The sequence below is a fragment of the Mus caroli genome, unplaced genomic scaffold (assembly GCF_978045245.1).
Source record: "Mus caroli unplaced genomic scaffold, Mus_caroli_1 scaffold_15, whole genome shotgun sequence".
In the NCBI taxonomy this organism is placed as follows: Eukaryota; Metazoa; Chordata; class Mammalia; order Rodentia; family Muridae; genus Mus; species Mus caroli.
The window spans coordinates 100639861-100659906 of NW_028227270.1; the positions used below are offsets into that span (position 1 = coordinate 100639861).

The 20046-nt window shown below is 41.7% G+C and overlaps 1 protein-coding gene across 4 annotated transcripts in view; it reads right to left on the reverse strand.

The window, feature by feature from the left end:
* The window catches only part of Elmo1 (engulfment and cell motility 1), a 510326-nt gene that overhangs the window by 256949 nt on the left and 233331 nt on the right, over positions 1–20046 (reverse strand). The gene's annotated exons all lie outside the window — the stretch shown is intronic.

Genomic DNA, 20046 nt, shown 5'->3' on the forward strand with positions numbered 1-20046 from the left:
ATTTGTTCTTGCTGTACAGAAATGCTGATTCTTGTATACTGGCTTTATAACGTTCAACTTGCTGAATTCACTTAGTATTAGCAGGTTTGGGTTGGTGTTTGTTTTTGTCATTAGAGTTTTCTCCCATAGATGGTGGATAGTGTCATCTTCAAACAGGAACAATTTGACTTCTTCTTTTCCAATATTTCTTTCTCTTACCCTAATTATTCTGGTTGATATCTCCAATACTATGCTGAACAAGAATTATGACAATGGGTACCCTATTGCACCATATAAATTATAACAATATTAGAAGTCACTAGATGTAACATTCCACAACTACTTCCAAACATCATGTTTCGTGTAAAAAACACAATGCCAATGTAGAAATTTGCATAGAACTTGTGAGAGTAGCCAGGTGTGGGAACTAAAAAAGGGGGCCCTGGAGAAAGAGGGGAGGGGAACAGACCCACACCCTGCCAGAGTTCCACCTATTCTCTGGTCAGTCATGCGTGGGAGGGCTGCTAACTACCTTCCACTCATCCCTGGGTGGGCATTCCTCTATCTCACTCTTCAGGGGGTGGCCATGGGCAGCCCTATCTGGCAACCCCAGAGCTACTTTGCTAAAGCCACCAGGGTTATAGGAGAGAGGAATGAGGAAAGAGGTTCCCAACACCTGCGGGAGTGTGCACAGCCTTGATGAGCAGAGACTCTCTATGGTTTAAGAGCTTTATTATAGAAATGCAAGGGGAAAGAAAGAAGGTAGAAAAGAGAGACAGAGAGACAGAGAGAGAAAGGAAAGGCTGGAGAGAAAGAGAGTAAGAGAGAGGAGAGGAGAAGACAAAGAGAGGGAGAGAGGGTGAGAGTGAGGGTTGAGAGGTAGACAAGTAAGAGAGAGACGAGTAAGAGAGGGAGGTGGGGTGAACAGCCCTTTTTATGGTCTTTACTGTTGCTAGGTAACTGGAGTTTAGCCTGAAGGTCAGAAGCTTGGACCATTGCCTATATGACTACTGACCATGCTTCTCTTGTGGGGGCTGGGAGGGGGAGCAGTTACTTAGGCAGGAGCCAGAGTTCCAGGAGCATAAGGGAACTGTGTCACGAAGGTGAATTATCACCACAGGGGTTCAGACCCCAGCTCAACTGGAGACCAGCCTGGAATTCCCCACAGCCAGGCAATGTCTGATTTGACCCAAGGTCCAATCCACAAGAAGAACCAACACTTGACACTGCTTGAACAGCCAAGAACCAGAGACTAGGTAGCACAGAGACCTAAGGTAAAACCAAATACTACTTGTCTAAAAAAATTAAATACATAAATAAAAATCAATAAAATGATTCTTAATGATATTCTGCTACCCTCATAGATCAGTGCCTTATCCAGTCATCATCAGAGAGGCTTTCTCAGGCAACAAATGGGAAGAGATATAGAAAAATATTAAGCTAATAGTATACTTGTGCCTGTTCTTGGGACTCGTTCCCCCCTATGTCCAATTTTAATATGATACTGTCTGCTTCATCTTATTATATTTTACTTTTGTCATGTCTGGTTGTTACCTCTTAGAAGCCTTTCTTTTCTAATGAAAGAAGGGGACTAGATCTGGAGTGGAAGGGGAAGTAGGGAGGAACTGGGAAGAGTCAAAGGAGGAGGAAAATGTAATCAAGATATATTGTATGAGAAAAGAGTCTACTTCAATAAAGAAGTTTCAAAAATAAAAGAAACATTAAGGTCAGACTTCAAATAATCAAATATGATGGCATTTTTTGCCTCCTTAAATGGCATTTTAAGACCTTAAAATTTACATAATTTTCATGAAACAATTATTTTTATTGTATCTCTAAATACTTTCTAATAAACAGCTTTAGTCTCTTTTTCCAGGGAAATTTGATCAATAGTGATTCTTTCTAACTTTAGAATCAGAAGGCCTTTTTACTCACTGCTTCCAGGTTCAAACCACCTACAATTACCCACATTTGAATAACGTGTTCATCTGAATAAAAGTTCATGTCACTTGTCAAGACCAGGATGATCTCAAGTTTTACTTAAGAACTAATCTAGATTATCAAAATTCCAGGCAGAGTAGTTCTGTCTGTAGCCCAGAGTTCCTGTTTCAAAGCACCTAGTTCACCATGTGTATCCAGTGATCTGTGTTAACCCAATGGTTTGGATGTTGTTAGACATTCCACCCTGATTCATGCCATAAAACACTGGAGAGCTTTTAAAACACTGAGGATCAACTACTGATGAGAAAGATGTACCTAGCTCGCGGAATAAATATAACAAAAAATCTTTGGCATTTCAAGCACAGTACAGCTCAGTCTTTTTTTTTTTTTTTTTTAAATTAAGTGTGTTTACATCCATTTGTAGGTTTGTGACCTGTGAGTGCAGGTGACTTCCAAGGACCGAATGCACTGGAATGCCCAAAGGAGCCGCTTCTCTATAGTGTTGGGAACTGAACCCTTGCTATGGAAGGAGCATTACATGGACTCAACCACTGAGCCATCCTGCCAACCCCAGTTTACTCTTAATTTGGTATTTACTTTAAGTGAGACTTTCCAATCATACCCAACTGAAAATAGAAAATTAAAATACATGAAATAACCCAAGGGAGATTTCACTAAGTTTAATTATTTAGGAAAAAAAAAAAAGACTAAAGCTTGCCCGGTGCAGACACACTTGTTATTTTGATGCTTCTGGTTTTCCTGAGCCCAAACGATGGTACAAAGATTGTTCCTTACTAAGCTAAGGAGCTGTTGCTATCTTGTACTTTGTGAGCATTAAAATTCATCACATCCCCATCAAGCCAGTGTCACTGCTGTCCTCCTGTGGCTCATAAGAAACTGTGGCTAGATGCCTTCACATGCCAGCACAGGACCTTAGAGCATGGATTTGGCCAAGACTTGGCAACATTTTTGGACACTATGCCTCAACCACCTTACGTTTCTACATTTTCCCTTTCACAGTTTGAAAGCTGAACATATTTACTGTCGCACTGCTGCCATTTGGACTAAAAGTTTACTTCACAAAAGTCTGGGCCACCAAGTGGCATGGCCTAGCCAACAAGACCGAGTGCTACAAAAGAGAGCACACTTCAAACCAATTTCTAGTATTAGCTTATTCATCTATTCCAACAATAAATGAAAAGGAAACCAAGCTGTGCCTGTTTATGTACTCTCAGCTACTCTGGTAGCAGAGGCAAGATGATATCAAATTTAAGGTTTGTCTGGGCTATAGAAGCAATTCAAAGCCATCTTGAACAACTTAGAGATGACCTGTCTGAAAAAGAAAAATTTATAGAGGGGTAAGACTATACCCAATTGGCAGAACTCTTGCCTAACATCCATAAGACCCTGGGTACAACCCCCAGTACTAAAGAAAAGGCACTCAACTGAAAAACAAAGCAAAACAAAATAAAACAAAACTTCTATGAATCCTCAACTTAATTCTAACAACTCACAAAAAGTATCATGAAGGAAGTTGGCCAGGAGAAACCTTCTATAACCTAAGAGTCATCACTTTTGCTTGAATTTTACACTAGGACCCTTAAAGTTTTCTTCTATCAATAATTTTTTCTTGGCCATACAATCTGCTCACTAAGTACAGTATAGAACTGGTATTCAGAGGGTCCTCATAAGAAAGAAAGAAAGAGAAAGGGGAGAAAGGAATGGAGGGAGACAGAGAGGGATGCAGAGAGGGAGAATAAGGGAGAGAGAGGAGAGAGAGAAAGAGAGAGAGAAGCAATTCTCTGCATACTTCAATAACCTCTAGACTACTTGTATTATCTAATATGTCAATGATATGAAATGATGTTATATTGTATTATTAGAGAATGATGAAAGCAAAAAGCTCTATCTATGTTCAGTACAGAAGGAACTTCTTGTAAGTATTTTCAATCCGTGGTTGATAGGCAAAGGACCCATGGATGCTGAAAGCTGACTATAATGGCTCTTTGGAGTTCCTTTAAGGTACCATGTAGCCAGTTGGTATATAATAAAATCTCTTATCATGCTGCAGATGTGGCAAAGTGTCCTACAAATGAAGTGTCCTCTTTATTCTCAGGAAACCATCACCAGGTCCATGAGGAAATTATTGCCTCGTGAAAAAAGGAAACTGAGGCACTAACAGTTTGTGTAGCTTGTCAGTTTCAGAGCCAATATGTACTAGAGTCTTAGGGTTGTTAGAATTTGTTGATGTGATGCTGATGCTGATCAATCTAACATTGCTGCAAATTTCACAGACATATCCAGTGCTGGTTCCTCACTGTCAGCTCTTCTCTGTGCACATTATCCCCCCCCCCCCCCAAGGCAAAATTCACTTGTGATGCAACCTATTTATTTAGCAGGAGCCCTAACTTCTTCATCCCTACGAGATCCTGTAACAGACCACATTCTCTGTGGCCTACTGGTCTCCAACAAATAGGCTCTTGCTACACAGAAGACAATTAGAAAATTGCTTTTGATTGTTCAATGAATTGTTCTAATTAAGAAACATCACTGCACTGCAGATGAAGAATATCCTATTTTGTAGTTTGGTGAACTGTTCTGTCTGGTTCCAGGCATCATGATCCCAGTCTCCTGAAATGATATTTTAGCTTCTGTTCTTTAATAGTGGGTGAAATCATTTTACCTCCATAGATTTTTGATAAGAAAAGAAATAGAAATACAGGTCTACATATTTGAGAGTTTTCTGTATTGTCACAAGAATAACACCTATGCTGAGATCTCAGCAAGACTAAGAACTGGACCACTCCTTCTTCATTGATGAGATGCTCCCTGGACAGATTTATTTTCTTTGCTTGCTGCATGTTATTTCTTCCACCTGTCTTGAAAGAGAAGGTGCAAGGTTTTGATGAATAGCCTGAAATTTCCCCTTGTTTTACTGCGAAGCCTGTGCACCTCTGTACATTCTTCTGAGATGTCATTTGTTAGCTCCCAAGGAAGTAGTGCTCTGTGATTCACAGCAGACAGCACTCAGCTCCCAGGGGATGGGGAACAGAATGGGTGCTCTCTTTCTCAAAACACCAGAGTCTAAATTTGAGGAGCAGTGTACTGACCAGTAAGAGTCGGAGCAAGTAACATTAGCATGGACCTAGGCCTGGGGCTAGGAGGCCTTAGGATCTCCCAAGGGGCTTACTGAAGAACCATCTGCTGGACTCACTGCCAGACCACAATTTGCTAGCACTGTCTGAGTCAAAAACTTGTATCTCTAGTAAATTCTGGGGTGATATACCTGCTGTTGGTTATGGGGACACATGTTAGCTCATCTCCAGTTACACAGACAGTGTCAGAAGATAGAGAACTAGGTCTCCCAAAATCCTAATTTCCATACAACATACACTGCACCACATTTAATCCATGTGTTCAACATCAATACACACGCTACTATTCACCTGCTGTGTGTTTAGGCTGTGTACTTAACAATGCATTTATTCAGAAAGGGGGATTACAATCTAGAAGCCTCTTATTTATCCTATTTCTTGCAGAAAGAGCATGCATTGTCACCTTGATGGGAAGTGATCATCGGTCAATATTTTCTACTCCTGGGTGCTTCCTGGCTGGGGAAGCAGAGCTGGTAATAGCCTGAATGATTTTTAAACGATCCCTGTTTTTCAATTACCAATGCTATGCTAGTCCTTCATTAGTGTGGATAATAAAGAGATGATTACAATAATGCTTGCCAGATGGTATATCATGGGGAAAACCTTGGAGGATTTAGGAGTTAATATTTGAACTATATGAGTGTCTACATTTGTTCAACAAATATAGCATTATAAGCAACCTTTAAAACAAATCACATTGAGTGAATATTCATTTAGCATAGAAAATGCCCCATTTATAAACATTGTTTAATCAGGCAGTAGAAGGGCATATTCTCCAGGGGGAAGGAGGTTCATGTAGAGCTGGGAGCAATATGCCCCTCTCTTCACCTCCTCACCCAGCAGAACTGAGTGTATGATATTTCATCAAGCTCTCTATGGCTAGAACATTGCCTGGAATATAGCGGGAAATTCACTGGGGAGCTGTTAAAATCCCAAAGTGCCTCTACACCCCACATTAGTGAGAAACTAACTGGAAGCCAAGCAATTAGAGTCTTGAATCCCATGCATGGTTATGATGCCCCAAAGACACTGAGAACCACTTTTCCAAACCAGTGATTCTCAAACTGGAAGGAAGTCAGAACCTCCCTGAGGCTGGGGTAAGGCCTGCTGTTTATGGTTCCATGGGATGGGGCGGAGCTCAAGAACTGTTTAAAAATGAAGCTATGTGGAAACCTATGATCCCCCAACCTGAGGAAACATAAAGTAACTGGTAGACTGGCTACTGGTGACATGAAAGGAAGACAGGCTCATGAAGCTATAAGTGGAGATATAGGGACTGGGGAAAAGGTTAACCAAGGATAATGATATATACGGAAATTTTATGGCAATTAGTGTATATGCTAATTTAAAATATTTTATTTTGAAGTAGTATGAAAAAAAACTACCCAACACAGGTGAACCATGCTGATTCCAGAAAACAGGGATTATTAACTGAAAATCTCACAGCCAGGCATAGGATACAAGTTATTGGTCAGAGAGGCTCCAGAGGCACCCAAAACAACACAGGCTATTGTCACTGCTCTTGGTGACTCACCATAACCCTGTTTCTGAAGACAGCACTCACTTTGGATGAGAGACAGAGAAAACAATCTTGGGTTGACCAGGAAACTCTACTTCTGCTACAAAGTGCTAGGAGAAAAGACGTCATCTTAATCACTACTGGGCCTTACACTTCATAATCTTGACCTGCCTGGAGAGTTATGTTCACTGGTGCAACAGTTGGTAGGACAGTTGTGGGAATAACCAACTGCTTTCTGGTTGGATTTGATGCCTGATACCCTGGATGCCATGATGATAATAGACTAAACCTCTGAAACTGTGAGCCAGCCACAATGAAATATTTTCCTTTATGAGAGTTGCCATAGTCACGATGTCTCTTTATAGTACTAAAACACACACACACACACACGTATTCTCAAAAGTTTCCAATTGTGCAGGTGTACTGAAATGAAACTCAGCAACATGCATGTTGAAAAGTGCCTCTTAATTCATAACTGAAACATAAATTGCAGAAGAACTGAACTCATTTACAATCAGCCACCATAACCAAATGCAGGGAGCTATGGAACTCTGTTCTTGCTGATGCCCTGTTGCAGTTGGAAGCTCCATGCCCTGTACCAGGTATTGGAATAGACAGCAACTTTTACTGCAAAGGCTGCTCTAGGTAAGGCAGAACACATACTCAGAGTTAGCAGAGCTCACAACTTTCTCTGTTGCTTTCACTCATTTGTATAATGAGGCTCTTGAAAACATTCGACCTCACGGTGTCCCACATAGGTCAGCATTTCCAAAAAGTAGCATTGAGGGATTTCTAATTCTGGTCTTGGTTTCCCTCCATTAAATGCAATAAAAACCTATAGTTTTGCTGGTGGTAGCTTGTACTGGCTAGTTTTTTGTCAACTTGACACAGCTGGAGTTATCACAGAGAAAGGAGCTTCAGTTGAGGAAATGCCTCCATGAGATCCAACTGTAAGGCATTTCCTCAATTAGTGATCAAGAGGGGAAGGCCCCTTGTGGGTGGGACCATCTCTGGGCTGGTAGTCTTAGGTTCTATAAGAGAGCAGGCTGAGCAAGCCAGAGGAAGCAAGCCAGTAAAGAACATCCCTCCATGGCCTCTGCATCAGCTCCTGCTTCCTGACCTGTTTGAGTTCCAGTCCTGACTTCCTTTGGTGATGAACAGCAGTATGGAAGTGTAAGCTGAATAAACCCTTTCCTCCCCAACTTGCTTCTTGGTCATGATGTTTGTGCAGGAATAGAAACCCTGACTAAGACATAGCTCAAGACTGTAATGGCAGCTAGAGGTTCCTGAAAGTTTGAGGCCAACCTGAAGGACTCTCGAGTCAGCATGGCTAAACAAACAAAAACACCATAGGATAATAGAGAAGGCAGTCCGCCTCATCTTTCAGTGGAAGACAGCAAACATGATGAGAACGGAACCATGACTGACCTGGAGGGAGCAACGGTAGTGGCCAGCACCACAGGATTTCAGGAATCACTGAATTCAGGATTCAGATAAGCCTCCAAGTCCCCAGAGAGACAAGAGGAAAGAGAAGGATGTTACTCCCACTTCTGGATGAAGGTCAGGACTAGAAACTTCTCCAAAGCCACAGTTGCTAAATGTGAACAGTGGAGAAATTTCTTATCTTGTTTTGTTGCTAACTTAGGTTCAAAAGGGCTTCAGAAAGTAGGAAGCAAGAAAGGACTTAATCAGAGAACTCTAACAATGATGTTTTGAAATCTAAGCACACTTCTACAGAACAAAGGAAATCTGGCCTAGGAATAATTCATGAGAACCCAGTTCCTCATCATTAAAATTTGATTGAGTAACTCACAAAAAATGCTCAGGACAAAAGCCCAGAGGATGGAGCTGAGAATCCAGGCCCCCGCATTTCTCCCTCATAGCAGCCCCATCAACCTCTGCTCTCGGCTGCAGTTTCTTCCCTGTGCGCCTGGAATCCCTGGTCCTCTGCAGACTGCGCTAAGTCTCCTCAGCCACAAGCCAAGTCCTGGCCTGAACCCCAGCTCCGCATCTCCTTGACAGATTCAAATGAAATTGCTGGATGAGGAATCTAGTTCAGCTGAACTCTGGATTGTCTCCAATCGCCACTGTCAGTTAGGGAACCTCCTCCCTGCGAATGATCCACAGCCTAGGGAAGCCTAAAGGATAGCGACCAAGTTCAAGAAGGTGCTAAGTTCAGAAAGTAGGAAGCAAGAAAGAACTTATAAGCACATCTCTATAGAACAAAGGAAATCTGGCCTACATATACATGTACACACACATATGCACTTATACACAATTTACATGTCGTGACCACGTGTACAAGACAAGTTTACCAGGGAGCTGGGGAAATGGTTCCCGGCTAAGTACACATAGTGCTCTTGCAAAGGACTCGAGTTCAGTTCCCTGCACCCAAATCAGGCAGTTCACTGCCACATAAACCTCTAGCTCTAGGGGATCACATGGCCTCTGTTAGACTCCTCAGACAACGCCCGCCTTCATGTGCATAGATCCACCTCCATACATATATACATGATAAAAATGAAAAAAAAAACTTTAAAAATAGAATCCTTCATCAAAAATTCCATATTTGGGGCCAATGACTTGGCTCAGTGGGTGAAGATGCTTCCCTCTAAGCCTGATGACTGGAGTTCCATCCCAGGGATCCGCATGGTAGAATAAAAGAACTCCTGTGACTTTCCACACGTGCACATACTATACTCAAATCAATAAAGAAACATTTAAAGTCTGCATTTAAAAATAAACTTCAAGCCGGACGTAGTGAGGCAGAGGCAGGCAGATTTCTGAGTTCGAGGCCAGCGTGGTCTACAAAGTGAGTTCCAGAACAGCCAGGACTATACAGAGAAACCCTGTCTCGAAAACCAAAAAAAAAAAAAAAAAAAAAAAAAAAAAAAAAAAAAAAAAAAGAAAGAAAAGAAAAAGAAAATATTGCTTTAAATAAGTTGTAAGACACCAAGAATGGCCTTGTTCTATTATACAATTCATGAAACTCTGAGTTGACTGAGATCATTATCTTGAAGATACAGAGTAGAGACTCACAGAATAAAAGGATAAACAAAACATGGTTTATTTGGGATGTTGATTCAATAGGCAATACACAGAATTACCATAAAAACTCAATTAAAATGCCTTGGGAATAAATTTCCTTTAAAATGAAGTTTGGCTAAAGGTTTCTGTTAAAGCCTTTATGAATAAGGCAATGGCTGTCAGGTTCTATAAAGATACTCACATTTTTCTCTACTCAGCTGAGCACATACAGCACTATGAACAATCCAAAGAGCACCGTGCATTCTGGGTAACATCCCTGTCTCTCAGCTGTCTTCATTTCCCAACTCCTTTTTGTCCTATTCCCCTTTGTAATCATCCCTTAGCACTTCAAACCTAGGGCTGGAGTAAGCATGGTCATCAGTCATGCTCCTCTCCCTCATCTACAGGAGATGCAGAGGCCAAGCATCCAACAAAGGATACACCAATGTGTAACAATCACCCACCCCTTTCCCCTTTCCTGTCCAGCACTTTTTTCCATCTGTCTGAGCAGGTTCTGGCACAGAGGAGCCATTGGCATGAGAAACAAAACCTGCCGGGGGAACCCAGGAACTCAGCCTGCTCCAGCTGCTCTCTATACCAAGACATCCTTCCAGGCCTTGTTTATCATGGCAGAAAGGCTTGGATGGAGCCAACAGCAGGAACTTCATTGTGGGAGCAGATGCTGAAACATTCTGAACACATTAATGGATGGTGAGCACTGATACAAGCTGGGGTGGGGTGGGGTGGGGTGGGGGCGGAAACAGGCCCAGGTGCCTAACTGGGTCCTTTTTTTTTCTGCAGATGTGCATCTAATTTCTTTCTTCTTCTTTTTTGAATGTATAACCTTAAATAGTTTTTTTTTAATTAGGCAGAGAATAATCTGTGGTCTTCAAATTACATGGAATTCAATTTCTATGTCTATAATGAAGGTTTTTTGGAACTCAATCATGCTACTTGTATAGGGCTGGTTAGCAATAAAAACCGTCAGATGGCTGACAAAGCCCAAACATTTGTCACCTGGCCTCCACAGAAAGCATTTGCCAGCCATTGTTATAAACACTGGGTCAACAACAACAACAAAACAAACCCATAGTTCTCTCAAGCCAAAACAATTAAAATCCTAGTGTTTCACCCCTTGGACAACACCATGGCCCTTCTGTAAGTGTTCAGTGTTTATTATAATGATATCACAGACTCCCAGTCATTTAACTGGAAAAACTCTGTCCTGGAAATGCTACAGTGAGAGGAGGAATTCTGTTAGCAGCCTTCACTATCACTGAAGGTCCCCTTATCCTTTGCCTTGCAAGTTACTGTCATAGTGCCTTAAGTTCCCAGTAAAGACTCTCCTCTTTTTTCCTGTCAAAGAAGTTCTCAAACATGGCAGAATCTGGCTTTTCAATTTGGAGACCACAGCTCCTTTCCCATAACAAGCTCATTTTAAATATTACCAAACCCTGGGGTAGAGAGGCTAACCATCTTGCCCACATTCATATTAACCAGAATCCTGGGATTTGAACTCAGCAGTATACAGTTTATGTGTTAAGCTTACACCTTATAGGAACCATTAGTTAGCTACACAGTTGGGTATCTATTTCTGGACATTTTATCTTTTGTATTGTGTTCAGGAGTAATTATTGCATGTGACAAAGACAGAAGTGTAAATCTATGTTAACTTTATTTCTGTACAACTTCTATAGTAGTACATGTTACTTTCATATGTGTATTGTATCCATAACATTCTTTATATGCTTATTATGTAGATCAAGATAGATATTTCAGAACTCTATTTTAAATGCATTAAGGGGGAATTTAGCAGGATATTAATAACAATTTATAGTTTTGGGAAGATGGATAATACTTCTTGGGGTTCATATTTTCCTAATGAAGGTGCATTGACTTTTACTTATATTTGACTAGGGGTGTTACATGGTATTCTAACAAGAAAACAAATTCATTCCATAGCAGAACATGACCAATAACCTGGATCTTCATTCAGCTCCTTCCTGCTTAAGTCTTCCTCAAGAACTTCTCTGTGAGTCAGAATCCAACTATGCCAGAAAGAGATGTTCTGGTCAGAAAATGGCACAGATGTAAGCAGTGTTTCAGTCGGCATATGTGGATAGAATGTCTTTATTTCAGAGAGATAGAAGGAGAGAGATAAAGAGAGAGGGAGAAAGCCTTTATAGGATCACCACCACCGCCATAAGAGTAATCCCAGATCCTCTCTTGACTTTGGCTGCACCAGGATATTTGTCAATATGTCTGACCTGCCAGAGTATGGTCCAAGAGAGCACGAAGGGACCAACATTCTGTGTTCTGACTCTTTCAGCTAGCCTCTCCTTGCAGTTTGTACCACACATCTCAGTTTGTCCAGTTAATCAGAACCATAGGATCAGGGCTCCAGCCTGGGATATCACTTCAACACCAACAAAACAATCTTAGTCCAGCCTCCAGGGGTGGCCTGGCAGTGCTGGGAAACTCACATGCTCCTGATATGCCTTTCCAACTCCAGTGCTGTACAACCTATACATACACGGGTTCCATAAGCATGAAGAGAGAAGCAACTGAGTCACCAATAATCACCCAATTTAGTTCAACCTAAGAGCAGCTGAATACAAGGAAGCACCCTATGGCCTTGACTTTTAAAAGGCAAATGGTGAAGCAACTATAGAAGGAACCAATCAGAGCTGTGAGTAAATGACCAGAGACATTGCCATAGTTTTAGTTTGAACTTCAGAATAGTTTTTAAATTAACTTTTTAGATTGCACTTGTGATACCACACTATAAAACTAGCATTACAGGAGAAAGGCCTCAAAATTCTGTATTGTGAGCATGAGATAGCTATTATACTCATGAACTCACCATAGCTGTGGTTACCTACACGAGGTTTAAACAAGACTGGGCCCACCAACTGTTGGTCATGGGTGGAGAAGGAGTTTATAAGGTCTGTGGTGTCTAGTCAGCTTGACCTACCTGGAAAGACAGAATCTCCACTGAAGGACTGACTGCCTCCAACAGGTCAACCTATGAACTTATCTGTGGGGCATTTTCTTGATTACAAATTGATGGTTCCACTACAGGCGGAACCATCCCTAGGCCAGTGGGCATGAGCTGTGTAAGAAAAGAAATTGGCTATGACCTTGAGCACCAATCTATGGTTTCAACTTCAGTTACTGCCTCAAGCTCCCACCCTGCCTTCTTCCCAAGATGAACTGTAAACCTCTACAGTGATGTAAATCCTTTCCTCCCCAAACTGGTTTTGCTTGGCATTGTATCATGGCAACAGACACTAATCTGGGACAAGTCCAATCACTCTCCAAGAGCTACAGGCAGCTGATGGTTGCTTAAGGAGGGAGAATGGACAGTGATGAGTTAAACATGGTCCAGGGGAGAGCATCAGACTCATCTTCACACCAGCAGCCCTGGTTTAACTTGTCAATTACAAAATAAAATGACATGATGGTGGGAGAGGGGCTTGTTAGGAAGATTGGGGATTAGGTGAGGAAGATCAGGAGAGCTGAGGGTGGGGAGATGGGTGTCACCAGATTGAGTTATACACATATAAGGAATTGTCAAAGAATAAATTGAAAGCAAATAAACACTAGCAAACAGAGAATCAAGACCAGCTGTTTTGTTTTAGCCCATAAAAATCTGCCCAGCTACACAGAGGCATGAATCTCCCTCAGCCAGGGAGTAAGGACCTAAAACAAGTACCAACAGAAGCAATAAATCCCCCAAAAGAATGAGAAGTGTTGAAAATGTTAAGTAAATACCAGGGAGATACCAAGTGGCCCCAACCTTAGCAAAAGGATTAAATGGAATTAAGAACTACTATTTACTTTAAAGCTTTTGTTGTTCTGGTGACCCTCTTGTGTTCATGTTCCCAGGCAGAATAGAATGTAGTCTCAAGATCCTTGCCTGAAATGAGGCAGTACAAGCCAGAAGGGGTCACAGAAAGTCTTAAAAATCCACAAATGCTTGTTTGAGCACCCACGGACTTAGTTCTCAGATGCACAGGAAGGAACTTTACTGTAAGCTGAGACTGGGGGGGGGGGGGGGCGGGAGAGAAAGCTTTACAAAGACCTGAGTGACCAGATTGACTCAGCTGGGTTCGTTAAAGCACCTTGAACAAGGCTCTCTCTTTGTAAAATGTTGTTAACATTGTTTTTTCCATCATCAAGAGTAATAGCAAGCTCAAATACAGAATGCAACAAATGAAACCATTTTTTCATATTCCTTTGGTACAGAAGACATGGTGTGGACCTAAAACATGGCCATGCATTTCCATGCATTCATCTGCAGGTAATCGGAGGAAAGAATTTAGAAAAGGTGGACAGGGTAAGCACTGCGACATTCACTGTCTAATCCCAGTAAGGAAAGAAGGGATTGTTCGAGAGTCTGATAGCAGGAAGGAGGAGAGGCTACATGTAAAGGAAGAATGTGAAATGAACCGAATTCGTGGTGGGAACTTATGTACAGATGTATTAGAGAGCATCTGCATGCATTCACATATTACTGTGAGCATCCATGGCTCACAATGGCTCTCTGTATGTGGACTCAAGCTGTACCTGCCAGATGGACACCCACATGGAATGTGTGTAGAGGATCTGCCATGCAGCCCAGAGCAAGATGAGGGGAGTGGGTGGGAAGAGGAACTGCCTTCTTAGAGTTTGACTTTTCTTTTCTAAAACAACCTCTCACAAGTGGGCATTTCAATAATTAAATCTCCCGGAAATTTTACTTGAAAATATTTTAATGGCTCTAAATTGATAATGTTACTGTGTAATTCATTTAGCAAGAGAAATTCTCTCAATGCTGCCACAATCATTTTTCCAAGTGTGCAAACATGCAGGAGAATAATACACACTGTTGATAGGAAGAAGTAAGAAAACCAGAGGATTAAATAATATCAATCAGAGCCATCTTGCTCTTCTTCCTATGTTACCATGAAATACTCAAATTTATAGAAAATACAAATACTCAGTCTTGAGTAATGAGTACAAACACCATCACAGGTATTCTGTTTTGTCCACAGCTCAAAATACTAAAGAATAAAAATCTTAATTTAAAAAATATAGACTTAATTACCTATTTGAAGCTTAAAGCATAATTAAACATTAGGACCATAGCAAGTTTGGGTAGTCTGAATTACTTTATGACTTTGCACTTTAAATATCACTGAATAATACAATCAAAATAAGATCAAAAGGTGGTTGGTTGGTGCTAGAAGCTCAAATGTGTGTTTATTTGCAATAATACTTCAATGTTAAACGGCGAGCCGTTCCCTCTGCTATGACCCAGCAAATAAAGGATAACTGAATTTTTCTGTTTCAACATAGGAGGAGGAAGGAAAACAAAGACGACTTTGGAGATCAGTTTTCATATTACATTTTGTGACATCCAGTAGATGCCTCTTTTTCTCTCAGATAAGGAATATTAATAGAAATACTTCAGTCCTCCACCAACGAATCCTTTCTAAATGAACTCGGCGCGCATGTGAGTGCACTCTTGCCAGGCAGCCCTCAACATATTAGACACCTCTCCATCTACCAAAGAGCATATTTTCCTCATTCAGTCCACATTTTCTAGTCAAGGGCTGATGGAAGAAACTCCGTGGATGCCTCACACTGTTGCACAGAAGCCAGAGCACACCAATGGCCTTGCTCAGTCACAAGGACTCATTCTTCATGGCAAAGATGTCAGGACCTCTCTGGTGGGTCTAGTGACAGCATTGGGTGTGTGTGGGTGTTTGCTAGAATAAATAAGGCAAGGGACAACCAACAAAAACACAACTGGATCCCAGACAAGTCAGGAGAATCCCTTTTCTGGGCCTTGTGCTGCCAAGGTTTATATGACTTACAGAGATTTCAAGACATTGGCCCTCCAGGCCTGGTGGCCTTTCTCAGGAAAGCAGCTGGCTGACTCAGCTAACCTGTCCTAGCAGGTAAGGAAGTGGCAGAGCGTCAGCATCAAAGTAGTGCCCTGAGTCCAGTGGAATCCTTTATATTAGCTGATAATCTTAGATAAGAAAGCTCGACTGATTAGAAACTTCTCCCGTACTCACTTCTTAAACTGGTCTGCTGTGAAGGCTTTGTCCTCTCACCAGGAGATGCACAGAGCACCAGGAGGGCCTTAGAGAAATGGCAGCAGTAGGCCAACACTAATTCTTCAACATCACAGACCTCTGCTGCTCTCAGCATTGCTCCCCAGGGGGTGATCTTGGCCCTCACCCTGAGCTTGGAATCCTTCATAATCTCAAGCAACCATTTAGACTTCCAATGTCAATGTCAATTTCACTTTTTCATGAAATCGCAAATTCCTATTCCAGGGACTGTTCTAAGCTCACATGGATCCCTGGTCCTTGCAAGCATTCTCCTACAGGGTCCTCCTGCCTGATTATATGACATCATCTTCCCATCCCCAGACTGCTGCCAAAGGGACCAGGCCATAACTGATAAAAAAAAAAAAATCAAAACTTCCTCAAGGGTGGTGGATACAGTCTACCTTCTTTGAGTCCCTCCTTCAAGCATGGAAATTTCCACTGTCCCATGGGGAAGGTAACTTGTTCTATTTATAAGAATTTCTGGCAAAGAAGACTCAGTAGCATTTCTCCGTTTTGACACATGTATAGACTCAGCCACATTTCCCCTAACTTCCAGGTGCTCAGTTACATAAAGTACTGCAGTAAGTGCTTAGAGAAGTCACTCAGATCAGAATGAGGGACCTAAGTCGCTTCATGGGATACTTAATTACAAGTCAAGTATCCCAGAGCTGGCAATCCAAAATCTGAAATTAGAAAATTTTGGAGCATCAACACATCACTTGAAGAGTTTTGAATTTTGGATTCTATCACACTGAAGATTAAGTATGGTCAGTGACTAGAATCTATGAAAGTGTCCTAAAATCCCCAAACGTCTGGATTCTAAAGCACTTCCAAGCATATCAGTGATAGATGTTCAAATTATGCTATCCTAGGAAAATGGATTGGTAACCAGATAAAACCAGTGTACTATCAAAATACACAAGAAATTTCTTCTGTGTTGCTATGCATTTCGATATAGAGGATCTTACCAAAGTACTACAGAAAACCTTCAAATAATGAAGTAAATACACACCTCAGCTAAATATTCTTACAGCATTCCATGTGAGGCATTTGTAAGAGACAGGGGCAGGGGCAGAGGGGAGAGAGATGGAAGGGATAGAAATGGGAGTCACAGAAGAGTGAGAAGACAGCAATCAGTGTGTGAGGGGTGTGGAGGTTGGAACTGAATTGAATGTCTCAGAACATCTTCCTTAAGAAATCCTTCTGAACACTCAACTAATGAGTCTCAGGGGCCTCTGAAGCCAGCATGGTGCCCATCTCTTTGGAAAAACAAGTGGGAACTGTGGGGAGGCAGTACATGGAAAGGGTAAAGAGTTCCATAGGCCAGGCGTGGTGGCACAGGCCTTTAATCCCAGCACTCGGGAGGCAGAGGCAGGCAGATTTCTGAGTTCGAGGCCAGCCTGGTCTACAAAGTGAGTTCCAGGATAGCCAGGGCTATACAGAGAAACTCTGTCTCACCCCCCGCCCCCCAAAGAGTTCCACAGAAGACAAGAGAACACAAACGCTTTTCCAATGCTGCCCACAAGCCCACATCCCTAACTCTGGAAGTAGGTGCACCAGATCAGAATGTCGCTCCCCATACCATCCACGTCCAGCTCCTGAAACTCTTTCATCCACACAAGGAGAATCACTGATAAATCACATCCGAACCACTAGATAACGTCTAACCTATGCAGAGTCTCAGACACACATGACTGAACATGCTAAAGGAGTATCATTCTTCCAGTTGCCTGTGAACCACAGCACAAGGCACCAGCCCCAGGTGGCAGCCTGCAAATGTAAATCACCATAAATGGAAACTCTAGGTGACTTGAAGAGTTTAATGCTATGCAGAGGGAAAGTTTCTAAAAGTTAAATTCAGGACTCATAAAAGCAGTAAACATGTATAAAGGTTTGTATAATGTAATATTGAAGTGTTTGGAAGAATGGTAAGGAGGGTCGCTGTTCAAAGATCAGTTCGGGAAGAAACGTGTTTACTGTGGTTGCAGAAGAAACTTGACTGCCAGGTTGCTAGGTTACCTGGAAAGCTACAATGTTCTAAGAAGCACTACAACCTTTGCATGTAGCCTCCCTAGCAATCAGGCTCAAACATCCTGGTGCTAACATGCTGGCTGGCTGCTCCGTGGACAACTGACAGTAAAGTCAGGTATTAGAATTAAATAATCCTTGAACTGCCTTATTTAAAATGCCTCAATGAGACTTTGAGAAGAAATGCCACACACCCCTCTTTTTTTCTCTATTTACATTTCTAAAATGATGATAGGTTATGGCTACTAAATTCAACCTTCCTAAGAAGGAAACACATCTATGCTCTGAGAAGAGCTGGGTGTGAGAGCAGGCTTTCGCTGGCTCCTCCTGTTCTTAATTAAAGCAGCTGACTCATTAAGAAGTAGAAAAGTTTTACTCTTCCACTGAAATATTTAAACTGAGTTACTCCAGATGTTTTGGATACATTGTTAATATTTGTGAGGCCTCCCAAGAGAAAGGTGCCTTAGGAAACAAAGATAGTTCAAGTCTTAAAGTCTATGAGTTACAGTTTTCATTGATGAATGTTACAAAACTCTACAACTTAGAGATGATGCGCAGCTCACGGGAAAAATTCTCGGTAAGTTCTGGTTTTACTTAGTGGGACTCAGAATCATCTCTCATTGATCCTAAGAAGCCTTTTCTCGGGTCTCCAACTTTTGATGGTTCTAAACTTGGGGAACAGAGAATTTCCCAAATTACTCGTCCTCAGAGAGACATCCACCATCATATTCTCTAGCGACCATGTGTGAATATTAAAAATGCCAGCATAAAATTAACACAATTGGGATCAAGATCTCGATGATAGCACAAGAGCGTGCAGGATAGTTTCTAATGACAAGATCCAAATGATTGCAAGCCTGTTTCTCTCCATTCCTAGCCCAGAAGTTGTCAGAAGTATGATGCTTTAAAGAGTCACTCTAGGATGCAGCTTAGCACTAGTGAGTTTCTTCTCTGCTTCAGATTCTTCTAATGCTAACTATGAAAAAACAAAAACAAACAAAACAAACAAACAAAAAACAACAACAGCAAATCAGCAGCACCAGGGACAAGCAATGTCGCTAGACTGAATTATTCAAAAACGTTGGACTCCAAAGGTAATAATATCAGGAACAGAGCTGGAGAGATGGCTCAATGGCTAAGAGCACTTACTGCTCTTATATAGGACCAGGGTCCAGTTCCCAGCACCCACATGGCAGCTTCATGTTCCAGAGGATGGGACACTCTCCCCTGGCTCCTGAGATCACCTGCAGGAGTGTGGTGCATCTGAACTCATGTGTATACACACACACACACACACACACAGGGACATAAAAATTATAGATAAAATTAAAGCACAATAAAAGAAGTTTCAGAAACAAATGGCAGCTGAGCTATTTCCCCGGTGCTTTCTGTGTGTTTACTGTAGATGTCTGTGTATCACGGAGTCCATTAGAGCTCATTCAAGTACATAAAAAGATTTGAGAGATCTAAGTGATGGGAGGCAGTGGATAATAGTTCAAAAGATTAGGGTTGAACAAAATGTACCCTTCCTTCAATGGCATAAGGAACCCATTTCCATATGCATGTAGACGCCGAAAGATGATTCAATTCACAAACTACAAATAATCCATTTGTTTATTCCTAAAACCAGGTCTTGCTTTCTCTTCTACTACCTCTTCAATTTATGAGAACTTACAGAGTGAGTGTATGTAGCTTAACGAGTGTATGTATACCTCACCTTCCCCTGAGTAAGATCAGATCTAAATAAAAAACTAAAATAAAGCAACAAAGCTGGGAATGATCCTGGCCTCTATAGCAGAGAAAAGGCAGATCTAGAAGAAAAGCGGTACGGGATGCTTACCGAGCTGTACCTTTAGAGCGGTGGACTATGGTCCATTCAGTAAAAGTACAGCTAGTGACCACACATTCAAGAGTAATCGCTTGCTATCTCAAGAACATTGCAACCACAGAGAGCCCATAGAGGACACAAATGATCAGACAATAATTGGAGTCGGAGTGACAGGAGCCTCCAGGAACCGTTCTGCAGATAATTCTCAGACAAGGAGTTTCTAGGGCCACAGGGAGGGCAATGTCAGGAGAAAACAGCATTCTCTTGATGCAGTGTAGATTCTAGATGGTTTCTCTTGCCACCTTCATCTCTGGGCCTCTTCTCCTTTGAAAAACCTTGATCTTTAGAATTTTGTAAAGGCTGAGGGTGGAGAGAGATTGTCTGTGGTTTCATTTTAAAACTACCCACAAAAGGTCATTTCAAACTGAAGTGCTCTTCTGAGCCACTTAAGATATTTCAGAAACA